The 26,768-nt window shown below is 34.7% G+C and overlaps 1 protein-coding gene across 5 annotated transcripts in view; it reads right to left on the reverse strand.

The window, feature by feature from the left end:
* The window catches only part of LOC124425776 (tyrosine-protein phosphatase 99A), a 339,523-nt gene that overhangs the window by 46,827 nt on the left and 265,928 nt on the right, over positions 1-26,768 (reverse strand). The window lies entirely within an intron of this gene.

Below are 26,768 nucleotides of genomic sequence, written 5' to 3' on the forward strand. Positions count from 1 at the left end.
AACACAAAATTACAACGATGGCATATTAGTTATCTCGACTTAATGCAAAAAGTTATTCTTTTGACTTTTATCATGATTACTTTATATTATTACTTCGAATTGTTTCGATGATTTCAAAAAGAAACAAAAATAAAAGAGAGGAAAAGAGGGAAAGAAAGAAAGAGAGAGAGAGAGAGAGAGAGAAAGAAATAAAAAAAAAAAAAAACAAAAAGAGGAAAAGTATCTTTTAAACTGTTATAGATATTTTTGTATATTTTTTTTCCATTTCTTCTTTTTTTTTCTTTTTTTTTTCTTTTTTTATTTTTGTTAAACACCCAATACATTCGTCGAGTTTTAACTTCCGATTCTGACTCCGTTCACTTTTCATACACAAAACGGAAATCAAAAATCGTGTAACGTGTGAAACGTGTTGGTGTTATTCGAGTTGCCATATGACGGATAGCGCGAATCGACGTACCAGAAATGTTTCAAATATATCGTCGACGCGTTTACCGTTTCAACAATGACGAAATCATTGCGCGTACTCGCATACAAACAGAAACTGTCGATATCATTCGTAAAGCGTTCTATATTTTAGTATGAACACTTGCCATACGTTTACGGATATAGAAAGAGAGAGTAGATAGATATAACACGCACGCGCTAACATATTTGTATTTTCAAAATATTTGGCGGGTTGCATCAACCATCTGTTTCCCTTTGATTCATTGCGATATAGTTTGATGATTATACCCCGCCCCGCCGCGCCCCATCCCCCACAATCTTTGGATTGGAAGAACATTTAAATTTTATGATAGAACGAAATGAAATTTGTTTTAAATCAGTATTAACAATCTCTATTTGAATCTAATCGATCCAACGGAAAAATATTTCAATGATTGTTAATATAACCGAAGATAAAAATAAATTGTAATTATGAAGTTTAATAAAATATCAGAAGGTTGGGTTGGGATGAGAGAGAGTAACTTCAAGTGCTATCGATCGACGTATGTCAAATGGTATTAATGTGACGTCATGTTATATCACGTTAATTCGTACGAATATATAACGATTTAATTTCGAAAGAAAGTCGAAGTAGGAAAGAGGAGAGATAGGGAGAGAGAGAGAGAGAGAGAAATAGAGAGAAAAGAAGAAAAAAAAAAGTAGAAAAGAAAAAAAAAGAGGAAAGAAAGTTTTAACGTTGGAACGTCACGATCATGATTATTTGGGGATTTGTTGTCGCGTTTTCTTTCTCCCTCTCTCTCTCTCTCTCTCTCTCTTTCTTTCGCTATTTCTGTTTCTCTTTCCGAAACGTGCGGTCTTTTCGTGAGGATAAAAAAATTCAATTTACGAGGAAAACAAAGTCGAGAAGTCACACGCAGAAACGACGCGCGATCCTCGCGTCGCGCATCGCCAACTCGTATCGATGGGATGGAAGGCAAAATAGAGAGATTTTTTTTACTCTCTCTCCCTCTCTCTCTCTCTCTCTCTCTCTCTCTCTCTTTCTTCCTTCTTTTTCTCTTCGATTTTTCCTTTTATCTCTCTATCTCTCCTTTTTTGTTTTTCTTTTTTTCTCTTTTTCTCTTTTCTTTTTTTCTCACACAGAACGATATTTTTTCGACCTGTGCGCACATTCATCTCGTTGCAAAAACGAACTTTCGTGACAACGAGGGAGAAAAAGAGAAAAAGAGAAAAAAGAAAGGAAATGAAAGAAAGAAAGAAAGAAAGAAAGAAAGAAAGAAAGAAAGAATGAATGAATGAATGAATGAATGAATGAATGAAAGAAAGAAAAATTGAAGAAGCAAAGAATCAATCGTACGACACATCGATCGTTTACCGAAAATAAAACAGATGCTACGGTAAAATAATCTTTTCTTTCCGTTTGCATCCTTTTTTTTCCTTTTTTCCTTCACTCGAAGCCTAGATAATTATTCGCCGATATCGGATACACCGACATCGAACCAATTGCCTCGATTTGCCTCTATTATTAACAATGCAAGCACTACAGAAACGGAGAGTACGAGTAAAAATAAAAGATAGATAGATAGATAGATAGAAAGATAGAGAGAGAGAGAGAGAGAGAGAGGGAGGGAGGGAGAGCGGTGTTTATATGCTGCTATGAAAAGAACTTCACTTCTCGAGGGAAAAAAAATATTATAGGAGTAAAGAATGAGAGAGAGAGAGTGTGTGTGTGTGTGTGTGTGAGAGATAGAGAGGGAGAGAGAAGAAAATTCGTAACGCGTGTCGATACCGTGGCCGCGCGTTATTCAAACTCCCTTTTTGTTATTCCATTCTCAAAGTGTTCAATAACAAGGCTTTATTACAAATACTCATCCTCCATTTTTCTCGCATTTATTTTCTGGCCAGCTACGCAGTATCTCTTTTATCTCGAGAAAATATTTTCCAAATAGAAAGAAAAAGAAAAATAAATAGAATTCCATGTATGTATATATATATATATATATATATATATATATTTTTTTTTTTTTTTTTTTTTTTTCTATTTAAAGGACTATCGTTTGAGAAAAGAAAGCTGAAAAATGTCACAATCGGCGAAGTCGATTCTTGGAAGTAATGGCTTTTGAATCAATTTTCATATAGGTAAGTAGGTTATACATATGCAAGTAATACGACATTTAAATGTCAAAGTAACTTAAATATATAACAATCTGTTTCTATTCTTTTTCTTTCTTCCTTCTCTCTCTCTCTCCCTCTCTCTCTCTCTCTCTCTCACTTCTTTTTTTCTCGTACATTTTATATAAATTTTTTTTTTATACATTTTTACAGTCCACCGCGATTTTCAAGCTATCACGTAGATAAACTTCATTTTTTATTCAGGTTACATTTCTCTCGTTCTTTTACAGAAATAACAAAAATAACAAGAATATAAAAGAAGAAATGAATAATAACAAGGATGCTTATTGGAATAATTATTATGTACCTATTTCTTCTTTTGATATCTCTTATCCTCCCGCTTCTCCCTGTCCTCTCTTCCTTGATTCGTTGATCTTCACGCTTTGATTAATAATTCGAAATTTTACAACAACGTCAAATGCACTCCTTCCTTTCTCAAGGGAGATATGCACACTACACAATTCCATGGTATATACGTCTAAAGTGAGAGTCATGAAATCGGCGTTCGCATGAAAGCTCACGTTCGGATTACGTTCGTCGGTTTATTTCGGCGAAACACTATCGGAAGTTGAAATTTGCCTGCCGAGCGGAAATTCGACCTACAATTGACACGTGAATAGTCGCGTTATCTAGACGCACGTACGTAGATATGCGACAGACAGAGATAGACAGACAGACAAAGAGAGAGAGAAGGAGGGAGAGAGAGAGAGAGAGAGAGAGAGAGAGAGAGAAAGGGAGGGAGAGAGAGAGAGAGAGAGTGAAAGAGAGAGAAAAAGAGAGAAAGAGAAAGGGATGCTGAGCTGAAACACGGGAACAAACGTCGACGAATGTATCAACCAGAAAAGTGACGCGTTACTCGGGCGTGAGCTTTGACGATATATATATATATGTGTGTGTGTGTGTGTGTGTGTGTATTTTAATCGTGAGTTCTAAGACAGGTAATACTTTCACATTTTAATCATAAATCGATTCGAATGAAATTCTTTAATCCGAAATTTATTTATCTTTTTCTTTTTTTTTTCTTAAGATTTCATTTTATCTCGTAATATTTTTCTAACGTTCAATTAACTTTAACCTACATAAATATATACATTAATATCGCATAAGAGAATTAAATTTATATTCGACAAATTAGATCATACATAAATAAATCATTTTATATTAAATAATTTTATATACATATATAATATATAGACTTTAAATATAATGCCTTATATAATTATCATGAAACGAAATAAATAGATGGAGAGAGGGAGAGAGAAAGAAAGAGATATAGATAGATATATATATATATATATATATATATATATATATATATATAGAGAGAGAGAGAGAGAGAGAGAGAGAGAGGAAGACTGAGGGAGAAGGATACTGAGCTGAATCACGGGAACAAACGTCAACGGATTTATCAACTAGAAAAGCGTCGCGTTACTCGGCCATGAGTTTTGACTGGTATATATATATATGTGTGTGTGTGTGTGTATTGTGCGTTTGTGTGTGTACCCTTTTGGGACAGGTCATGCTTTCACATTTTAATCATAGATCGATTCGATTTATTATTCGATTTCTTTAATCTCCGGAATTTATTTGTTTTTCTTCTTTTTTTGTTTTTTTGTTTTTTTTTGTTTTTATTGCTTTTTCCTTTTTTTCTTCCCTTTATTCGGATTTCAATTTATTTCGAAATTTTTTTCTAACGTCCGATTAACTTTTACATAGAAAACTATACGTGAATGTCGTATACATACAAAAGATAATTCAGTTTTCGACACAATTTAGATCGCACATAAACAAATCATTTTACATATATTAAATAACTTTATATACGTACTTCATATACAAACTTTATATATACTGTCATGTATAATTATTATAAAACGAAGTAGATGGAGAGAACGAGAGAAAGAGAGAGAGAGAGAGAGAGAGAGAGAGAGCGAGAGAGAGAGAGAGAGAGAGAGAGAGAAATTGAGATCTCGTTTGGCTCGTTAGATCACTTATGTACATCATAATGCGTTATCCGCGTGTGGACGTTGTTCTTGCTCGATTCGGAAGTGCACACAATGCCATATCAAATCTGGACCCTGGTCGCGTACCGCTTCGTAACTGGTCCAAACACGGGGATCTCGGCTGGCCAAGCCTCCTATCAGAACCTCCGTTTCGCATCTGCTTTAATAACGTATGGCCGGAGAAGTTCTCTCTCTCTCCCTCTCTCTCTCTCTCTCTGTCTCTCTCTCTCTCTCTCTCTCTCTCTCTCATTCTCTCTCTTACGCACACACTCACTGTATGCATGTTCATATATATGCGTACGAGTTTGAGCACATCTCTCTATATTACACAGAATGATTTACATGCCGGCTGCGGCAATATGTCATACACGATATGAAAGGCGACGATACACCATAGGTTTCTACAATAAGAATAGAGCTTCTATTATAATTTAGGAAAAATTCTATTTTCTTATTATCGAATTGAGAATAATTAATCCGATCGGAATTGGATATAAATTTTTACGTGAATAAATGTAGGTCGCACGTTTTTTATTCCCTTAATTATATAAAGTTATTTTAAATAATAAAATTACGTACAAGAAAAAAAACAAAAAAAAAAAAAAACAAAAAGAAAGAAATAATAGATAGAAATGTAATAACACATATTTTTCTTTCTTTAGTTAGAAATCCAACATATACAGATCCGATTAAAGGTGAAACGTCTTCTCTAGAAATACCAAACTATATACATACACATATATATATATATATATATATATATATATATATATATACATACTTACATATACTATATATTTACGTATACATATGTCAAAGTACCAATTCAATGTGAATGTAGTCACGTAAATATACGACTTGAAAGATTTTCGAATTTACTTCTGCGAAAGTACACCGAAATACCGAAAGTACGTTCGATCCGATCGTATCGAAGTACGAAGAGAAACGATAAACACGTCGTACGTAGGTTCAAACGCTCGTTCGTCGTACTAAGAAAGGGGTAGCAGCTCTTGGAAATCGGTTGGAATAGGTGTCAGGTGTGTCACCTTGACTAGCAATTTGGTCAGGAGCCTATTATTCAGTTCTTATTCAATCTCATGGCCCGTGCCTGAATAAATCGTCGCCATTTCCTTGAGAATCGTCGACTTTATATCTTTCTTTCTTCCCATTTCACGGAGAGAAACCTCTCTTACCCTTCCAACCCCAAATCACCCCAAACCTCTTTCTTCCTTTTGTTACAGTCGTCTAGATTCCTTTTAGCCACCCCTTTTAGATCCTCTTTCTCTCTCTCTCTCTCTCTCTCTCTCTTACATATACATACATTTACACTTACCATTCTCGATTCGATTCTAACTCGTTTCCGAGATACGATAAACGAAAGTAGTTCTCTGTCTAATTCAAAGAATATATACACGCTCTTTCAAAACGTATAGTGCATAATTTCATCTTGAGGGATTCAGCATGCTAAAAATAAGAAAAAAAGTTAATAGGAGGATATGTCCAAGATGGGCTTGTTATCGAGATAGAAACGTCTTATTGCATTATATCAATTATTTATCATCCATTAAAAAATTTGCTCGTAAAAATCATCCTCTAATATAATTTTCTAGACATCTTATTACTGAGATTTTAACTCGTTCGAATTTGTCGGACTTAAATCTAATAGATTTAATTATCCGTAGCGGCACCTAAACCAATTAGTTTGCAACAATGTAATTACAGAAAATGTTGAGTTACTACGGCAACGTATTATGGTGGAATGGGATAATTGCCAATAAAATTGAACAATAGCAAGCTATTTTGAACGATCCGATTGCTAATCATTTCGACGAATTTTTATGAATTAATATAATAGAAAAAAGAGAAAAACACGTTTGTTTCTCGTAAACACGTTTATATCTGTGTAAATACGTTTATATATATTTTCTTCTTTCTTATTTCTAACGTAACGCTGCTGAATCCATCGGTGAAGTTATGACCGCATATTCTGAAACATCCTCTATGGAGTGTGATTTTGAAAAAAGAAAATAAAAAGATCTATCGAGTTTTTCTTGAAAGCATGCTATATATATACACGTGAATGTATGTATATATATATATATATATATATATGGAGATATATGTATATATATGTATGTGTATTAAGGACGGCAAAGTTCAAGGGACCTCTTGGCTAAAATGATCTACGTGAAAGGCAAAGACCTTATAGTAGTCTAGAGAAAGAGGGAGAGAGAGAGAGAGAGAGAGAGAGAGAGAAGGATGCTTTGACTTCAAAGGAGAAATTGGCTTGCGACATCTTTGACTCCAGGGTACACGGTGGTCCATGCATCGTTGCATCTCCTTCTCTCCTAGTTTCACGAACTTCCCTTCATTATGTAGGTTATTCGGATTATAAACGATACCGTTCATTTTCTATATGAAAAAGATTACTTATTTGACTTTGATTCTTATCTTCTATCTTTTTTTATGTTTTTCTTTTTTTTTTATTCTTTTTATTGTTATTTTTCACTCGGTCGTCTTTCGTACATAATCGATATACATAAAACGAAGTTGTGTTCGCAATTCGAATCGAACAAATAATACACATAGACGATAGAGAGAGTTTTTGTAGTAGTACTATTAACGATAGCGTTTGCACGTTCGAAAAACGATTCGGTGGATCTTGTCTCGTGGAAAAGGGTGTTACCAGGCGAAACCGTTAACGATTCGGCACAAAAGTCGATTCTCGATTTCCACTACCGGCAGATATGATATTCTAGTAAATGAGAGCCCGGATTAGAGTTGCTGCCCACAAAGGTGGAAGGAGGGAAAAGAGAGACAGAGAGAGAGACAGAGAGAGAGAGAGAGAGAGAGAGAGAGACAGAGAGTGGGGGTGAGTTTCTTTTTGCTTTGCCATAGTAACTACAATTCGACGAGTACGGATAGAGAAAAAGAGATAAAGAGAGAGAGAGAGAGAGAGAGGGAGAAACAACGTGTATATAGTTGGCAAAGGAGCAAGCTAGAGATTCGCTAGAAAGGGAGAAAGAGAGAGAGGAAGGAGCAAAGAAAAACGAATAAAAGTTTTCCGATCCCGAAAACTTTTTATGGTGTCATTTTTGCTCGACTTTTTGCCGGGTACAGTAAACGAAGCTCGATTCTTAATAACGGAGGAGACCATTCCGCGATATTGTCACTGCGTTCAAAATCTTTCATCGAAAAGGAGGAAGAAAGCGGGCAGAAATGAGATATTCACGGGGATATTCTTTATGAATTTGTACCAATCCTGTTCTTTTCCTTTTCTTTTTTTTTTTTTTTTTTTTCTTTTTTTATTTCTTTCTCCCGCTTTTCTTCTTATCTTTAAGACACCCTAACGATAAAAGATAATTGATATATTATGCTTGTATCATTTTAAAAAGATAATACTCCAGAGGACATCGATTTGAGTTTAATGACGATGATAATAATAATAATAATAATAATAATAATAATAATAATAATAATAATAATAATAATAATAAAAAGAAAATATAATTCCGTTTAATAAATCAATAATATATAAAAATTTGACGAATCGCATTTTATCGCGCTATCGATTAAATTTTCTTCCTTTCTTTCTTTCTTCTTTTTTTCTTTTTTTTTTCTTTCTTTTCTCTCAATTATCATTGAAAATTTATCCGATATATTATTTATATATAAAATTTATTCAATTATTATTATTGTAATATATTATAAATAAAAATGTGAAAATGTAGTCAATTATAGTCATAATCACAATCATATATAAGTCGTTATTTACACTTCTATCACATTTCATCTTAATTTTTATCGTTTCGAGATATACGTCTCGTATACGCATGCATACACGCACGCACGCACATACGCATACACGAGACATATCCCATGCTCACCATCGCCATGTTACACGTTCGATGTCGAACGACGTGCTGCGCCCGTCATTATTTCGCGTCATACGGAGGCGCGATATTAATGGACGAAACGGACTGCACGCGCGACACGTTTTTGACTTTCGAGTGAAAATTATTATCGACATTTTCAGGGAATTGGCAGAAGGACCGTACGCACATCACACACGATGAGAAAAATGTTAAAATAAACATCGTAGAACAAAATGTGAGTTTCGTTAAACGCGTATCCTTTTTTCTTTTTTTTTTCTTTTTTTTTTTTTCTTTTTGCTTTTTACTTTCGTCTTTCCTTTCGCGTATAATAATAAAAAAAAAAAATATCCCGAAAAATTTAATTCCCGGCAGAGATAAATTCGAGAGGATGTTATCTCTGAAAAACAAAAAAAAATCAACACGAAACTAGCAAGTACGAATTCATTTTGAATGTTTTTCTTCTTTTGATTCACGATTACGATCGAGAATAGGAATAATGTTCCCACGTTCGAGAGAAAGTGAGAAACAGATGGTAGTTTTTTTCTTCGGCATATTTCACGAGCCATTTGGTAGAGAAGTTTTTATCGATGAATCGTTCCCGCGAATCGCTTTACAATCAAGTAAAAAGGGCATATAAGTGAAGAATATTTGAAAGACCGAATATTCGTTCGTTCGGTAAAATAGGACGAGGCTATAGAAGAGAAAAAATTGTTCCCTAGCAATACGGTTGATATGTATGTTAATTTTATTTTATTTTTTTTTTTTTTCCATGTTGTCGAAATAACTGACAACGCAATTCTTCACAGTCGAGTTTTATTATATTCGGCTTAACTTCCATGGTGTTCAAAGCTCCTTTCCATAAAACATTACGGGGAATGGCGTGGATTATTTGACGATAAAAAGATTTTCAAACTGTTATCTCTCTTGATGTAGAAGAAAGCATCGTATAGAATCTCTTATTAAATTTGTAATATCAAAAAGTTTCATATAGGGCGTTCACTAAATACCGAAAGATATTCAAATCTCGATTGTAAATTATTTACAAAATAGAAGTTTCCAATTCAATTACGAAATAACAATTAACAATTTGCATTTACGAAACGCAAAGGATAAATCATTGAACAGAAAATTTCAATAAATGAAAATTCGATGATTTTATCGTTAGATATTGTAAGGCAATCGGTTTTTATAACCTTTACGGTTTTAATAACATAAGGGTTAAAAGATCATTTAAGAATTAATCTCACCTAATTTATAAGGCATCAAGCGGATTATACGACATGTTAAAATGAATATGATCTATCTATCTATCTATCTATATTATATTTTCTATGACTATTTAACTTTTTAAGTTAAGAACGTTATCAAAGTCGAGACTTAGCTAAATCGTTTTCTCTCATTTGAAAATGATAGACTCATCTAATTTTATCAAAATGTTTAGATCCATTTTCGAAATAAACTTGTTAAACAAAAGAATATGTAAAAATCTTTCGTTTAATAGTTTATCGTTTAATAGGATATATGTGTGTAGGTTTGTGTGTATGTGTATCCATGTCCATGTGTGAGTGTGTGTATGTATGTGTGTACATGAATCGATGGTTACAAGATCAAATAATATTCTATTGAGATTACAAGAAACGAGAAGGTGCCAGAGCTTCGTAAATTCTCCATAGAATTATTCGACGACGAAGACGACGAAGACGACGATGAGTACTAGTAATAGTAGTAGTAGTAGTAGTAGTAGTAGTAGTAGTAGTAGTAGTAGTAGTAGTAGTAGTACGAAGAGAAGATGGAGTAGAAGAGAACACTCGACACAATCAGTCCCTGATGATTTGTAGCTGAGAGTGCAGTTGTCGATTTCGCGCGAAATAATCGGCCTCGTTCGCGTGGAAGTCTCTCGATAGCAGGAAGACGCGTTCCATTCTTCGACAATTCTGTTCGTCTTTCACGAAACGAATCGTCCAGATTCTATTCTTTCTTATTCTCACGATTGTCTCACGATTTATTTACGACGTGATATATATATATATATATATATATATATATATATATATGATTTTAATACCATAATAATTTTATCGTTCGATAGATAGCAAGATTCTAATAAGATATTGATAATAAAAAAGACAAAAAACAAGAAAATCAAATTGTCCCATATACGAATATTATCATTTTAATTTCTAAGATATGTATATCGTCCTATATTTTTCAATCGAAATGAAAAAAAAAATATATATATATATATGTATAAATATAAATATAAATATATATACACATTGTAATTATATTATATATAAAGGAAAAATTGGAAAATTCAATTGGACGTAATTAAAGTGAAGAGAAGATCGTTGTGGATTTAGGATAAGTCCGAGGAAAGAGTGATCGTTCTACTTACACCAAACACGTAACAGGTCGAAGATAGGCGATCGTTTATCTTCCATCTCGTCCTTAAAACGGATGCGAATTTCGGTGAAGCTTCCTGTCGCATTAGCCCCGAACATAGGATACACAAATGCAAGTAGACATGATGGACACACATGGACAAGGTGAAAGAGGATACGCACACGATGCCAAAAGTGAAATAGCACGTCGATTGGGACGGATGGTAAACGGTTTTAACGTCTCCCACTTTAGAGGCCGCTTTCGACACGGTCGGTGGTCGACGAAATCCGTCGAACTAAATCGCCCAGGATTTCGGCATTTATGTAAATAGCTTAGCCACGGCTTGTTAGATCTATAATACTCTTCAAGTGAAATCTCCATATGAATATTGCTCGCTAATGTTTCACTATATCGTATCGTACCCGTTCATATGTTAATTTATCTAACGTAAGGCACGCGAACGCGAGTAAGGGAACGAGAGTTTGAACGCTTCACTTATTCGATATCGTGTGAATTAGGAAATCGAATACAAATTTTTTTTTTATTCATACTGTACTGATATTGGGTAGATCAAATTGTTTCTATTTCGCTGACGAAACCGAAGAAGAGAGAGAAATAGAGAGAGAGAGAGAGAGAGAGAGAGAGAGAGAGAGAGACATGATTAGTAGTCATTCGTAATTAGTATTCGTACGGTGCCAAGTTCGTTGATGTCGAGTTGATACTGCATTTTCGAATTGATTTATGATAATGCGTATATATGTACGTCGAGTTGGCTTCGTTGACTGACTTTAATCAACTACAGGATACTAAGGAACATAATAACAACAATAACAACAACAACAACGACGACGTATACACTCGCACACATTTATCTTTTTGTTTCTTTTCTCACGTATATTTACGTATCTTGTCCAGATAAATAACCACAATATGGCCAATTATAAATTGTACTGTTTACTTTAGATATTTATGCCCATAGTAATACGTGGCAAGGCAAACATAACAGAATCTCTCTACAAGTCATACATATAAGAAAGAAATAAACGTATATGACAAGTTTAGAGCACGTTTGCTACATAAAGTCAGATAACATAAATAATAGATAAAAAAAGAAAAACAGAGAGAGAGAAAGAGAGAGAATTCGAGGAGAAAATACGAGTGGTATTCTTAAAGGGGAGCACTTAATATTCGTGCAAGAATGTAATTTCTCGGAATTTGTTTCCTCTAACGATACCAGTTAGTCGTGCAAATGTCACTAAAGGATGTAACACGTGGAATTCCACTTTTCTATAGTCCCTATTTTTCTTATTCTTTTATTTCTTCTAGTCTGTTGGTCTGTTTATCATTCACGTTTTCTTCCTTTATCTCTTTTTCTAATTCTCTCTATCATGTTCTCTCTCTCTCTCTCTCTCTCTCTCTCTCTCTCGGTTTCTTTTTCCTCATAAAATGTATTTCGATTAAAAGAACGAACAGGACATTTATCCTAGTCTCTTTTAAATTTCTTTCAACTTATCTTTTTGTCCGTACTCATTTAATAATCTTTCGATTGAAATAAATGCTATAAATAGATAAGGACGATCACACGAGTTATATTCGTAATATCACGAGAGACGATAATTTTAACGTCGAGAAAGAAACAGGTGGGAAATGGAATATATTTAGCAAATACTATTAATAGATAAAAATTGATTTTGAAACGAATTTCGTTCAAGCGTCTCGAATTATCAATTACATTGATACAGGAAGGAGAGACGTATAATTAAGTTAAAGGTAACACCGGCGTTAACTTAACTTTTCCCCGCTTTGGCTCTTGTCTCTGGATAATCCTATCTAATTCCATTAGTTGACCGTGACAGAGGACTTCTACAACTTCTTCACGTTCAATAGCGATCTAATTTTTGCTTGTTTCCCTATAGAATCGTGAGATCGATCGAAGCACACAATTTTAAATGGACTTTGATGTAACGTTGTTTCCAAAAAAAAAAAAATACAAAAAAGAAAAAAAAAAGAAAAAAAAAGAGAGAGAGAAAAAGGTGAAATAAATTAAGTAAGCAAATAGAAAAAGATTAACCAAAATTTGTACATAACTTTCGATCGAAGCTTGCGAAGTTTCCTTTCTTTTCTTTTCTTTTCTTTTCTCTCTCTCTCTCTCTCTCTCCTATAAGTAAAATTTCACTTTATTATTAAAAAAGAGATCTCCTTTCGGTCATCCATTCAAATATTTCCTTCTTGAAAGTACAAAGAGACTTTTTCGACAGTTTCCCCAATGGCAACTTTCCTCTTCGAGAAAGGAGTATCGGAAGGCGTCGCGTATCGTGTGTACTCAATCAATTTCAAACCCATTTCATTAAGAAGATATCGGAGCCTCTTTCACCATCTATATTGGCCCTCCAGCATACTCCGAACTGAGCTCTGAATTTCTTCTTCGTTAAACTCTTTGTATTCTTGAGAGTTTCCATCGTCGCCGGAAGGAAGAAACTACCTCCAACTCCCTTTTATTTTTTTCTATCTTTTTCCTTTTTCTTTTCTTTTCGTTTTTTTTCTTTCTTCTTTTTTTTTCCTTTTTCTTTTTTTTTTTACATCGAGGTTAATTAAACTAATGTTAAAGTATGCAAAAGGGAGAAACAGAAAGAAAATATTAGTGATTCATTTCGTAACGTTGAGATGATTCTCACGATGAGGTGATCTCGTTTGTGATTTACGTCAAAGAATTATCTTTCTTTTTCTCCCCCTCCTTTTTTCTTTTCATAACTTTTCATAAAAAAAAAAAAAGAAAAAATGAAAAAAAACAAATGAAATCTAACATCTGTTAATGCTAGGGTCAAAGATTTCTATTATATTTAAATTTAATATAAATTCGAAGAGTAGAGATGTTACGAAAAAAAAAAAAAAAAAGAAAGAAACTCATCGACAATGCAATTGGAAGAACTAATGTCGTTTCAATTTCGAACTGAAAATATGTGTAAGTTACATTGTACAGAAATAACCCGATGAAAAGTAGCAAAACGTGGAAAAAAATAATATACATGCATACATACACACACATACATACATACATATATATGTATCTTATACATTGAAAGTGTTTCCTTAAGAAGGCAATGACACGATCAGCCAGGCCACAATACTCACGAATGAATTGAATGGGGAAAAAAGAAATGGCATGGTTTCTTTATCGAAGAGGATACGCTCGTGAACTGATCGTAAAAACTTGCTATGCCCTGAAGCAATCTCAATGTATACATATACAGATATAGAAACCATACGTGCACATGAACATACACACACACACACACACACACACATATATATATATATATCCTTACGTAGGTGTTCCATGCCATTTTGTAATAAATATCTGTACGTCGACGAACAATGGAAACGCGACGCGCCGAGACGTCGAACGGAAGAATAGTTCGCGAGACCTGAGATATTGCTCTTAGTGAATAACGAAAAGCATCGAATTCGACGCACGCCTTTTCCTCATCGTCCTTTTACCCCGGCCACCCTCCCTCCCTCCTCCCCATCTCCTTCCCTCTCCTCTCCTCTCATATCCTTACATCCTATTCTCACCCCAATTCCCAGAATCTATGTACGTGCATATATTTTATACATAGTTATATACATGCGCACGTATTTAGATATATAAGTATATAAGTATATACTTATATACTTATATACACACACACACACATATATATATATATATACGTTTTATAAAAAAATTATTTTAAAAATTCGTAATAAAATATTTTCATTCGTTCGAACGAAATAATTTGATATTTAATTGCGGTTAATACATGGGTACTTACTTATACATATAGAAGTATATATATATATATATATATATATACAGGCGTTAGATACACAACGATCTCTTTCCCTTTGTCTCTAACATTTGCAATCAAAGCCCATTTGTCGAGCTATCGCGTGACACAAACAATTCGTCTTTGTAATTGAGAAGCACCACCAAGGTGTCTCGCTCAAGGCTTAACGGGAAATAGGCGTTAATTATTCCAATGTATACTAATTGCTGATTCGGTGGATTATCTGGTTATCTACTCCACTCTCTGTCTGTCTCACCCCCCTCCCCCTCGTCTCTCTCTCTCTCTCTCTCTCTTTCTCTCTCTCTGTGTATTTCTATTTGGTTAACTTTCGATTTTCCTCGTTTAATACGTCATATTGTTAAATATTTCATCAAATTGTTTTATCTCTTGGGAAATCGATAAATTGTTATTTAAATAAATATATTTTCTTAATTTAATGAAATGAAAAACTACGAATATGTATAGATTTTCTTTCTTTATCTTTCCTTCTTTATTTATTTATTTATTTATTTATCTATTTATTTATCTCTACCTTTTTTTCGGTTCTCATTCTCCGTTTGTTAATGAATCGAACGAGGAGATTACGTAACACGTAAAAATAGAGAAAAATACGAACGCGAAAGGTATTAAAATGTAGTTCCATATAGCGGTCGGCTTCTAACGATTAAAGGAGTTAATGATGATTAATAAAAATGCGAGCAGATTATCCTGGTAACGAGGATTTTGCTGGTCCGCCTTCGGTAAAGCCGGGCCACCTCCTATCGCTTATGACGTTATTAAGAGAAATTTATCTACTTCTAAAATGACCGTAGAAGAGCTTGAGAATTCGTTTAAAAGAGTTCCTTTTGACGTGTAACCATCAAGAGGATACAACGAGTACGATGGCGAAAAATTGCCCGACACCTTTTTTTCTTATTCATTTTATTTTACATTTTAATTGGAATCATTAGTTATTAATCCTTTTTCAGATGATTACGCCATAAAATGATTTCTTAATAATCATATAATTAACATTTTAATGAACTTTTATGATTAACGAAAATTTATTTCCAATTATAGATATAGATCGTCATTATAAATTTTCTAAGGAAAAAATTTATATTATAACCAGTGAAAATGGAAAGGTAAGATATCTTCTTTTTCTTTTTTTCATTCTTTTTTATTTTTCCCTTATTTTTTTTTTTTTCTTTTTTTTTTTTTTTTCTTCTTTTTCATAGAGAAAATAGTCCGAGGACTGAGATATACGCATCGTGTTCATTAGACTTGCGATTTAAAAGGTTTTAAGCGTTCAAAGGCTTGTAATATCGAGCACGATCCTTCCAGACCGTAGAAGATTCGCCCAGGACTAATCTTCTTGAATTTATGGACCCTCCCGATAATGTCCAACCTCGTTCATCTACCTTCTCCTCCTCTCCCTCATCCTCCTCCTCCTCCTCCTCCTCCTTCTCCTCCTTCCGTTCACCTTAATTTTAACCTCGGCCCGCTCGATTCCACTTCGCACGAAATTTTATGAGTATTTTCCCATTTCCAACTTCACAGTACCATCTACCATCTCTCCCTTTCTTTTAACCTGACCTCTTTCATCCCTATTTTTTATTTTTCTTTTTTTTTCTTTTTTTTCTTCTTCTCTTTTTTTTTTTTTCTTGTATCGCTCCTTTTACCACATTACTATAATCATCGTTATCGATTTTACATGTACCTATTTGGGTCATTATAGATACAAATGTTATTACACTCGAGATAGTTGGAATAACTTTTTCTTTCCTTTTTCATTTCTCTCTTTTTTCTTTCTTTTTTTTTTTTTTTTAATTTTCCTAATTCGTGTTGATATATTCCTTTTCCAATGAAATGACGAAGAAAAATTCATTCGCGATTCAAATGAATTTCATCTGTATCCACGGTAAATGATCCTCTTTGCAGATCGCATCGATCTTCCTTCGCTATTTCAAATGGTCTCTCTCTCTCTCTCTCTCTCTCTCTCTCCATGTATCTCTTTCTTTCTTTCTTTGTCTCTCTCTTTCTCTATTTCTCTTTTTCTCGCTTGTTCGAGATCTTCCATCGGCTTCTACCGAAAAATCGATGAATTTACAATAGCCGACTCATCTATATTTATGGGCCGGATATGTACGGCAGGAGGGTGCGACATTATTCAGTTCGTACGACGATGACGCACCGAGGCAAATGCACATGACGGACAACACGGCTCGTTAAAAATTGAATCTATTTGCGCGTCGGGGCTTGAAATTCAAATGCCACGAGAAATATCCATGCCTGCCTGACTTCCACCAACGATAGGAACGGCCTATAATCGATATATACATCGCCAATGGTCGCCAGAGTTAAAAGGAGAAGAGAAATTGGGAATGCTTGAGAATTCGTGTAACGGTGTTCCATATCACAAAGGATAAAAGAGGGAAGGAAATGAGTGCACTCATAAAAATATTACATTCTTTCGCTCTCTAATGCATTTAACTTTTTATTGATTCCCCGAGAAATGCAAAAGATTGATTTCGTTTTTATTATTTTTTATTTTCTTCCCTTATCCCACTTTGCATCTCTCTGTCTCTCTCTCTCTCTCTCTCTCTCTCTCTCTCTCTCTCTGTCTCTCTTTCTCTCTTTCTCTCTATCTCTATCTCTCTTTATTTCTATCTCTCTCTAAAAAATAGAATCACCGACTAGCATTAAATTTAATTAGAATTTTAATTCGTAGTATGAATGGAAAGTGGAAGAGGGAAAGAGAATACGTTGGAATTTTTTCATTTTATGACAAGACAAAAAGTACGCGTACACACGTATAGTTCTTTCTAATTCCTTTATACTTCATTAGAAAGTCATTGGCGTTATTCGTTTTTCAATACAAACGATTAATTTTTTTCTTTTTTTATATTTCTTTTTTTTTTCTTTTTCTTTTCTCCTTCTTCCCCTCCTTTGCCCCCACCACCCTTTCCCTTCGAACGTTTCCACCATTTTATTTTGAATTTCGAGGAAAAATTTTGTTCGTAACGCGAGCAGATAATATTCATGCCAAGTAGACGGAAGTTCTAATTCATGGGACGAGCACATTTTCAGACGTATATTCCTCTTCATATGCATATAAAAATTGAGAGAGACATAAAGAGAGAAAGCGAGAGAAAGAGAGAGAGAGAGAGAGAGACTTTTCTCGGTAATTTCAAGCATCTAAAAAAAGAGGTTGAAAAAAATTAGCAACACTCACGTTGTTCTTGAGCTTTTTCTCTCTTTCTCTTCTTCTCTCCTCTCTCCCTCTTTCTCTCTCTCTCTCTCTCTCTCTCTCTTCCTTCTTGTTCGTTAAATGATCGTAACGCACCATAGTTGGTTCAACTCCTTTTACGAGAACGACGACGACGGAATGGTGGTTGGTCTCGCTCGGCTCATTTATTTTCCCCTTTTCATAATTTTTAATTCCATTCCAGCCAGATTACGGGAAGAATACTTAAATAGCGCACGGAATTTCTTAATTACAGATGATGCATAGCCACGAGACGATGAGGACGCCTTTTCCCTACCCAACCGGTAGTCAACCGCTTTTAAACGAACGTTCGTCTTATCCTTATGGTCGTTTCTAATGACAAAGATCAAGGCCATTACGTTAGAAGAAATAATATATATATATATATATATATACATATATATGTGTGTGTGTGTTTGTATGTATGGATACCTATATGAATAAATAACTGTATATCTCACATTCACAATTTGTGCATTGAATTATTATTAATTAATTCAAATAAATATATAAATGTATGCGCATACATATGTAACAATACCGTAATAATCATATATCAATAGACATAAATATATTTATTTGACAATATTTAAATATTTCAGAATAATATATATATATATATATTTTTTTTTTTTAATCAAACTATTATTTCAATCAACAGCTTGAATATTTGATCCTTCCTGTAACATTAATATCGAATAGGATTGGTCGCGTTAATCCGTTCATTTTCTACATCTTCCGACATAAACTGATCGTTTGTTTAAAGACATCCACACCAATAATCGATTCCAAGATCGAACAATGGAAAGTAATGCGACGATTTAAACCTCATTTCGAATGGATTAATCGGACTGAGGGGCTGATAGAAACGAAGTAGAGAAGGAAGGAGAATTAAAGAGGGATTGGAACGAAGTTAGAGAAAGAGAGAGTGAGAAAGAGAAAGGAAGAGAGAGAGAGAGAGTGAGAGAGAGGTTAACTGTTGGGACCGTTTCTGGTTGCCAAGCGACAGAGTATAGTAGTTTTCGCAAGCGTGAAAGCTCCTATGCGACTCTCTCTCTCTCCTCTTTGTATAGTTTGCTAAGCTAAAGTCTCTGGGAGAGGCTCGTGTCCCTTAATTCTAAGCCGGCTAATCTAAACGGCTCGAGTCAACCCGGTAATTAAACGAGCAATCTCATCTTTCTTGTCTACGCTTTTCTTTTTCTTTTTTTTTTCTTTCTTCCTTTTTCTTTTTTTGATCTACTCTTAGTTTTCCTCTTTTCTTTTAATCTTCTTTTTTTCTTTGCGGTTAGAGCTCGACAGAGAGACTTAGTCGAAGTTAGGCGAATAATGAAAACGTCATCGACGACGTCCTCGAAAGGAATTCTATTGAAAACGTGAGTTCGTGCAAACAGTGTCCATTGTCATTTTCATGATGCTCTGATTAAAACATATTTCTATGATAAAACGACGACTTACTCTATCTTGATTAAGTTTCTCTCCCCCCCCCCCCCCTCCACTCAACCCCATCCCCACCCCCTTCCTTTTACTCGTTCATCGAGAGTAGAGAAATTCTTCTTCACGTACTAATATTACTTCTATTATCATCATCGTTATTATTAATATCACTCCTATCATTCCTACTACTAGTTTTACTACTACTAATACTTCTATCACTTTTACTACTATTATTACTACTATTTACTACTACTATTACCACTCCTATAACTTCTACTATTATTATTACTACTATTTACTACTACTACTACTACTACTGTTGCTGCTGTTACTACTACTACTATTATTGCTATTATTATTACTGTTCAACTACTATTGCTATTATTTCTACTATTACAATTGCTGCTTATTAATGCTACTATTACTACTACTATTACTATTACTGCTACTACTAATACTACTACTATCGCTGTGGGAAGCTTTATGGTTTAATAATCTCTTCCATTGGGCAGAAATTCTGTTGCAATTTTGAAACTTCGTACGTACGGCCCTGTCGTAAAAGCCGATTGTTCGGGATTCTCTCTCTCCCTCCCTCCCTCCCTCTCTCTCTCTCTCTCTCTCTCTCTTTCTCTTGCGTGCCTGTCCGCACCCTGCGGCTACGTTGTGATTATTTGTCGTTCGCTCTAACTTTCTCTTTGCCTAGGAATTTCGCAGGTCACGTATAGAAGACTGGACTTTCGACGGAAGGAATATCTGACATCTTTGTCGTTCATACGCATAGGAAAATAATAATAATAATAATAATAATAATAATAATTATTATTATTATTATTATAACAAATTATATCTATAACGCATTGAGTTAGAATCCGAAAGCATTAATTAGCTTGATAGAACCGGACAAAATTTCATCGCGAAGCTCTATGTTCCTTTTTTCTTTCTGTTTTTTTTTCTTTTTTATTCTTTTTTTTTCTTTTTTATCCTACTCTTCATCTCTTTCTCGTTAAAAACGCATAACTTTGAGAAAAATGCAAGGGAGCGTAAATTTTCTAGGTACTTCGGGAAACGAGATAGCGAGCTTATGTCAGGAAGGACGAAGGACGAAAAAAATAATGAAACGAGAGTGTAACGAGGTGAACAAGGAAAGAAAGAGAAAGAGAAAGAGAAAGAGAAAGACAGAGACAGAGAGTATCCTTCGACCACGTTGCAATTCCGGGGGTTACTTCGGGCACATATATTCAAGTTAATGACAATTATTATCCAACGAACACGGTCCTTCGTCTAACAGATAATTAAGTACATTATTTATGCAGGATAACGAAGCGGCTTAATCCTTTTTTTCTTTTTTTTTTTTTTTTGGTTTTTCTTTTCTCTCTTTTTCTTTTCTTTTTCCTATTCTTTCAAGTTCCTATATGTCTTCTCATTTATTTTTCTTTGGTAGAAAAAATATAAAGGAATCGATAAACGTTATCCTAAATATTTGTATGCATTGAAAAAAGAGGGAGATTAATTTTTGTCAATAAAAGATAACAATATGCATTATTGTAAAATTACGTACCTATTAATATTTCATAGATAATAAGTCATTACTTCATTATCTTTCACGGAGTTTCGTTTAGTTTTAATAAAATTTCAAAGCCCACATACCTTATTCAAGCAACTTACTACGTGTCCGTATCGATTTTCGTTTAAACTCGATCCCACTCGAGACACCAAAAAATACAATAAAAGATCTCTCGTTTCATCAAGTCGGGATCATTTGTAAAACTCGTGACAACGAGTTCACGTAATTAAAATTAATAACGGGATATAATTAATAAATTTTATCGATTATCATTCAAAATTCATATTCGATGAATGCGAAAATATTCGATTACATTCGACAATTGTTAAAGTCATGCGTACGATTTTACGATTGATCGGAGAATTTATGGATAATGTAACGTAATTAACATTGACAATGGATAATAAGATAGGGTGATTAGTGGGTGGGTTGGGAGGCAGGAGGGAGATGGAGGGAGGAGGAGGAGGAGGAGGAGGAGGAGATAGGGAGAGAAGGTTGATGGTACTGAAAGGGTGAAATAGGAGGACGAGGGGATATTTGAGGTAACGGAGCTTGGTAGCTGAGAGAGCGTCGTCTCGAAACGGTATCCCGAAGGAGCAGATAAGACCGTTGAAATATCGACAGCGAGTGAAGGGTGTACAGAGAGAGAGAGAGAGAGAGAGAGAGAGAGAGAGAGAAAGTGAGAGAGAGAGAGAGGGAGAGAGAGAGAGAGATAATCCTCAGGAGAGCTTCCCGCCACGGAGCTTAACCAGTCAAGGATAATCACCGTAAGGTAGCAGTAGATCGGCGTGAAATGGTATAGACGTCGACGATCGTCTCGAATTTCAACGAGTTCGCAATAAAGATTTGTCACATTAGGTATCACATTGACGGTAGTTCGAGAAAGATCACGGAATTTCAACGTTTCGTATATATTAGATGTAATAGATGAGAAGAAGATCGAATATCGTTGAATGATTTTAAGAATATTTCGTTTCCCTCTCTTACCACCCTCTCCTCCCCCCCCCCCCCGCCCCAAACCCCTGACCCCACCGTGTCCCTGTTCCACACCTCTCGACAAACCCGCAGTTACGAGAGACCCAAATCTACGAAGAAGCTTAACGAGTTTCGAAAGCAAACCAAGAAGGATTTATGTATATTACGATGGTGAAATAGATTTTTCCCAAGGGGTTGATATGCATTTAAAGCCGGTAAATGAAATCCTTGCGAATCGATGATCGTAAGCTTAAACTATCTTTTTCTTTTTCTTTTTTCTTTTTTTTTCTCTTTTTTCTTTCCCTTTCTTTTTCCTTTCCCTACTTCTTTTCCAAACGAGATCGGGTTCGTTCACATTCTAATAAATATCATTTTCATTTCCACAGACTGAGCGAGCGGCCTGCAACGGCCTCGATAAAGTCGGAACTGTGCAGGGTTCGCGTCAAGGGACGAGTGAGTTTCGAAACCGAATAGAAAGGGTGAATAGAGAGAAAGAGAGAGAGAGAGAGAGAGAGAGAGAGAGAGAGAGAGGAAGAGGGAGAGAGAGAGAGAGAGGATGAGAGGATGAGAGAATGGGATGGACCGATGGAAAAGGGGTCGATCGTACTTTAAACACCGGTGGCCGCTCTCGCTCGTCGATAAAGTAGGCATTTAAACGCGTCAAATAAATCGTGCCCGAAACGATAAATCTCTCCTCGTCGGTCCAGCCGATCGGTTCGCATTTTCGAACGATCCCGTAACCCGTTATGGCTCTTCGTTACCACGTTAAGTCCCTCTTGCCTTGCCTTTCCTCTTTCCTTTCTTCCTCTCTTACTCTCTTTCTCTCTCTCTCTCTTTCTTTCTCCCTCTCTCTTTTCTTTTCTCGTTTATTTTCCTTTCTTTTTTTTTTTTCAAGCCTCCCTTTTTTCTTCACAAGTTTTTTGTCCCTTTTTCCCTACCTCCCTCTCTACCAACCTAACTGTTCTTCCTTTCATTTCTATCCTATCTCCTTTCTACCTAACGTTTATCTCCCTATCTATCTCTCCTTTTTCATCGACCGTGAAATTGCACCACCAACGTTACTGGTCCCCTTACGATGTCGATGTTCTTTTAAATCATCTTGGAAAAGGTTGTCTTTTCGAAAGAAGAAGAAGAAGAAGAAGAAGAAAGCTGATCGCCTTTGAGAAACTTATTCTATTTGAAAGACGATCTCTTTCGATGTTTATATGTGTATATGTGTAAAAGAAGAGAGAGGAAGAGAGAGAGAGAGAGAGAGATAGAGAAAGATTGAAACTAGTACCTGTAATTACGAATTCCTGTTTAGTCGTCGCGGTTTCACGCAAAATACGCGAAACGGATTCGTTTCGGGAAGACGGCATTGGTCGTTAAGCTTACACCACTGGTTGTAATGTAAATGCGAAAGTGTAGTTGTGCAGCTGTGTATGTGTGTGTATGTGTGTGTGTGTGTGTGCGTGCGCGTGTGTGTACATATGTGTGTGTGATAGAAAGCCGAGAGAATTACATGCTGTTCCGGTGTAGTTCGTTTTAAGGGCAACCACGCGTTATTGATCGAGATTAACGATGTTCCCTTTTAATCGGCTAGTCCTATTAAATTCGTTACATAGTTAGATAAATATAAAGAGAAATTATTATAGGACGAATAGTGATAATAAAGAAATATTTATTATTACACTTGATAACTCGTCGTATATCGATATTTTATTTGTGATCATTTTGATGGGACGAATGATGATATCAGAGAAAGGAAATAAATCTTACGATTTTTTTTTTTTTTTTTTTCTTTTTTTTTTTTTAAGAAAGCTCATTGTTTCATAGTTGTTAGAAGGTATTCCAATAGAACTTGTTAACTACGTGTATATATGTCGAAATGCAATAGTCCTGTCTCTTGTGTGCTTTTGTTTACCGAGATATCACTCGACTCTTTTGGGAATTCAACCAATCAGTATCTTTATAATTAAGTTTTCTGTCTAATTTTCAGGATGGCCGATTAGCCGACATTCTCCGAATGCAGCAGGCTCACATAAACATGGCAATAGCATGATTCCTTGGAATTAACTTCGAGCGAAAGGACTCTCCTTGATGGAAGAAGGGATGGAAGAAAGGATGGAAGAAGGGATGAAAGTAAGAGAGTAGATTCTCTGGGGCTTTTCGACAAGGATCGAATCATTTCTTTTTTAATTCTATTGCCGTTCTTTTTCTTTCCTCTATCTTATCCTTTATCCCTTTTCTCGTTATCCATCGACATACATATATCCGACCAAGATTTCGTTTCTCGATAATCGTTTCTCGATCTTACGACTTTTACGATTACTCGTATCGCTTCGTTCACTGTCGTTATTCATTCAGGGATCATCATTAAAAAAGAAGAGAGAGAGAGAGAGAGAGAGAGAGAGAGAGAGGGAGAAGATCAAGCGTTCTATCGAAAATTCATTCATTTAAATAAAATTTCATCGTTCAAACTCTAATAAAATTTTATCGTTCTATATAACTAACTCATTAATAAAATTAAGAATATTTTCAAAAGTGGATATTAAGTGATAAAGTACATTGTAATACATTTAAATCACGAACGTCGAGTAGTAGGTAGGAGGAAAGAAAAAAAAAAAAAAAAAAGAAAAAAAAGAAAAAGAAAAAAAAAAGAAAGAAAAAGAGAAGAAGGAGAAAAGGAAAAAAAAAATGTAATCTCGGAAATGACAAGCAGTTTCTTGTTAATTCGTAGATTATTAAAATAAATGCTAAAGTGACTTGATAGGATACTTCCTCTTTTTCAATGTTATATACCCCTGTAGCCATTCTCATTAACAAGCACGAGGTGAGACAACATTTCGCCGAACGTAGCGCGCTATATATATATATATATATATATATATATATATGTATATATATATATATGTATATGTATATATGTTTGTATCTACTTACGAAAGCCAACTAACTTTGTTGCCAACTTTGAAAATTAATTACGTAGGGAAGATAAGATAGACGATATATCTATATATTTATATAGAGAACTCGTTAGTTGTTTTCACGAGGAATTCGAAAGTGAATAAGAAAGTTATAAATATTTTTACAACTTTTCCTTCGAAAATTCAATCGAAATCGTTCGATCAACATTAATTGTTTCTTGATCGATTAAGAGCACGAAAGGGGTGCGCGATGGGGGGTGGGATAGTGAGGGAGAGAAAAAACAACGAACCAATTAATCTTTCCGTAAATAAACTTTCTATGATGGAAGGAAGATGTATATCGGTAATTACCGCGTTATTTTTGCATCGTGTTCGATAGCCGAACATGCATCGCACAAGTTAAATAGATTATTATTCGAGTGCATTCCGTCGAGAAAGAATATATAAAGAAAAAAAAGAACTACACGAGGGAGAGAGAGAAAGAGAGAACTATTGGTTCTGTGTTTCAAGATTATGAAAGTTCAACTCTAAAATGTTTTTTATGCGTCGTCGCCTTTAATCCGACGTCAGCTGCGAGGGTGCCTCTTGAAAAATACGAAGAAAGAAAGAAAGAAAGAATGAAAGAAAGAAAGAAAGAAAGAAAGAAAGAAAGAAAGAAAGAAAGAAAGAAAGAAAGAAAGAAAGAAAGTAAGAAGTGTCGTTCGAATATTTCGCCTCATTGTACCGCAAAGAACGATTTACGAAGCCGAATAAATTGCTTAGTATCTTTCTCTCTCTCTCTCTTTTTTTTGTCCTTTCTTTTTTTTTTTCTTTTTGTTTTCAATTTATCCTTTCGTTTTACTGCAAAGTTTAACGCGCGTTCTTTTTCCTTTCGTTATCGATCGAATTTCGACAATAATAAATATTTCAAATGTTCCTGAAGTGTTGATTCGGTTCATTAAGAAATGAGATAAGTATGAAAATTCACTCAAACGACGAAGACGCATCGATCAAAAGAGGTGGAGGAGGATGGAAAGTAGGAAGAGGGATTAGGGGACGTTAATTAAAATCTGTGACAATATATTTCAATCAAATTTTCTGACACGCAACGAATACTGCGACCGAAATTATATTTGTTGGAATAAAATGATAAACTGAAACTACGTTCGGCCAAAAAGTCAATTAAAGCGATACATGAAAAACGAATAATGATACGAGAACGAATTTGTTATGTATATATATATATATATATATATATATATATATATATGTAGAGAGAGAGAGAGAATGAGAGAGAGAGAGAGAGAGAGAGAGAGAGAGAATGAGAGAGAGAGAATGAGAGAGAGAGAGAATGAGATAGACAAAGAAATAGAGTTGTTTGCTGATCGTGATCGAAGCTTTCGAATGATCGAGATTACGTTGATCCATCGATCGCGAATAAAAGCCGAGACACGTCGTTGCTATGCGTGAAAATTTTCATGGACTTTAAGATACGTGTGAGAGAGAAGTAATTAAAACTTGCAATTCGCTCGACTCGATGAATGTACAATGTGAAAGAGAGAGAAAGAGGAAGTGAGAGAGTGTGTGTTTCGTTGGTCAAGCGCGAAATTGGAATTCCACTTTAATAAATTTAACAAAACGAAGAGAGGATTACGCGAAAGTACTACGAATGCATTATCCCATGGAATTGATTGGTCGGCCACTATACAATTGGAAGATCAATAATACTGTCCGATTTAGTGATAATATGTAAGTGTAGTTACCAGAATATTTATTGTCCTTTATGATAATTACATATATATATGATTATCAATTCAAATGATAATATATTATTTGTATTCATGTTCTTCGAAATATTTTATTTCAACCTTGACGATGAAAAAGGGAGTCCGAAAGTAGCTGTACGTTGTCGAAACTTTCGACATCCATCGGTAATGTACTTCTCTTTCGTCGATTCGCTACT

This window comes from Vespa crabro, chromosome 7 (assembly GCF_910589235.1).
Source record: "Vespa crabro chromosome 7, iyVesCrab1.2, whole genome shotgun sequence".
Classification (NCBI taxonomy): Eukaryota; Metazoa; Arthropoda; class Insecta; order Hymenoptera; family Vespidae; genus Vespa; species Vespa crabro.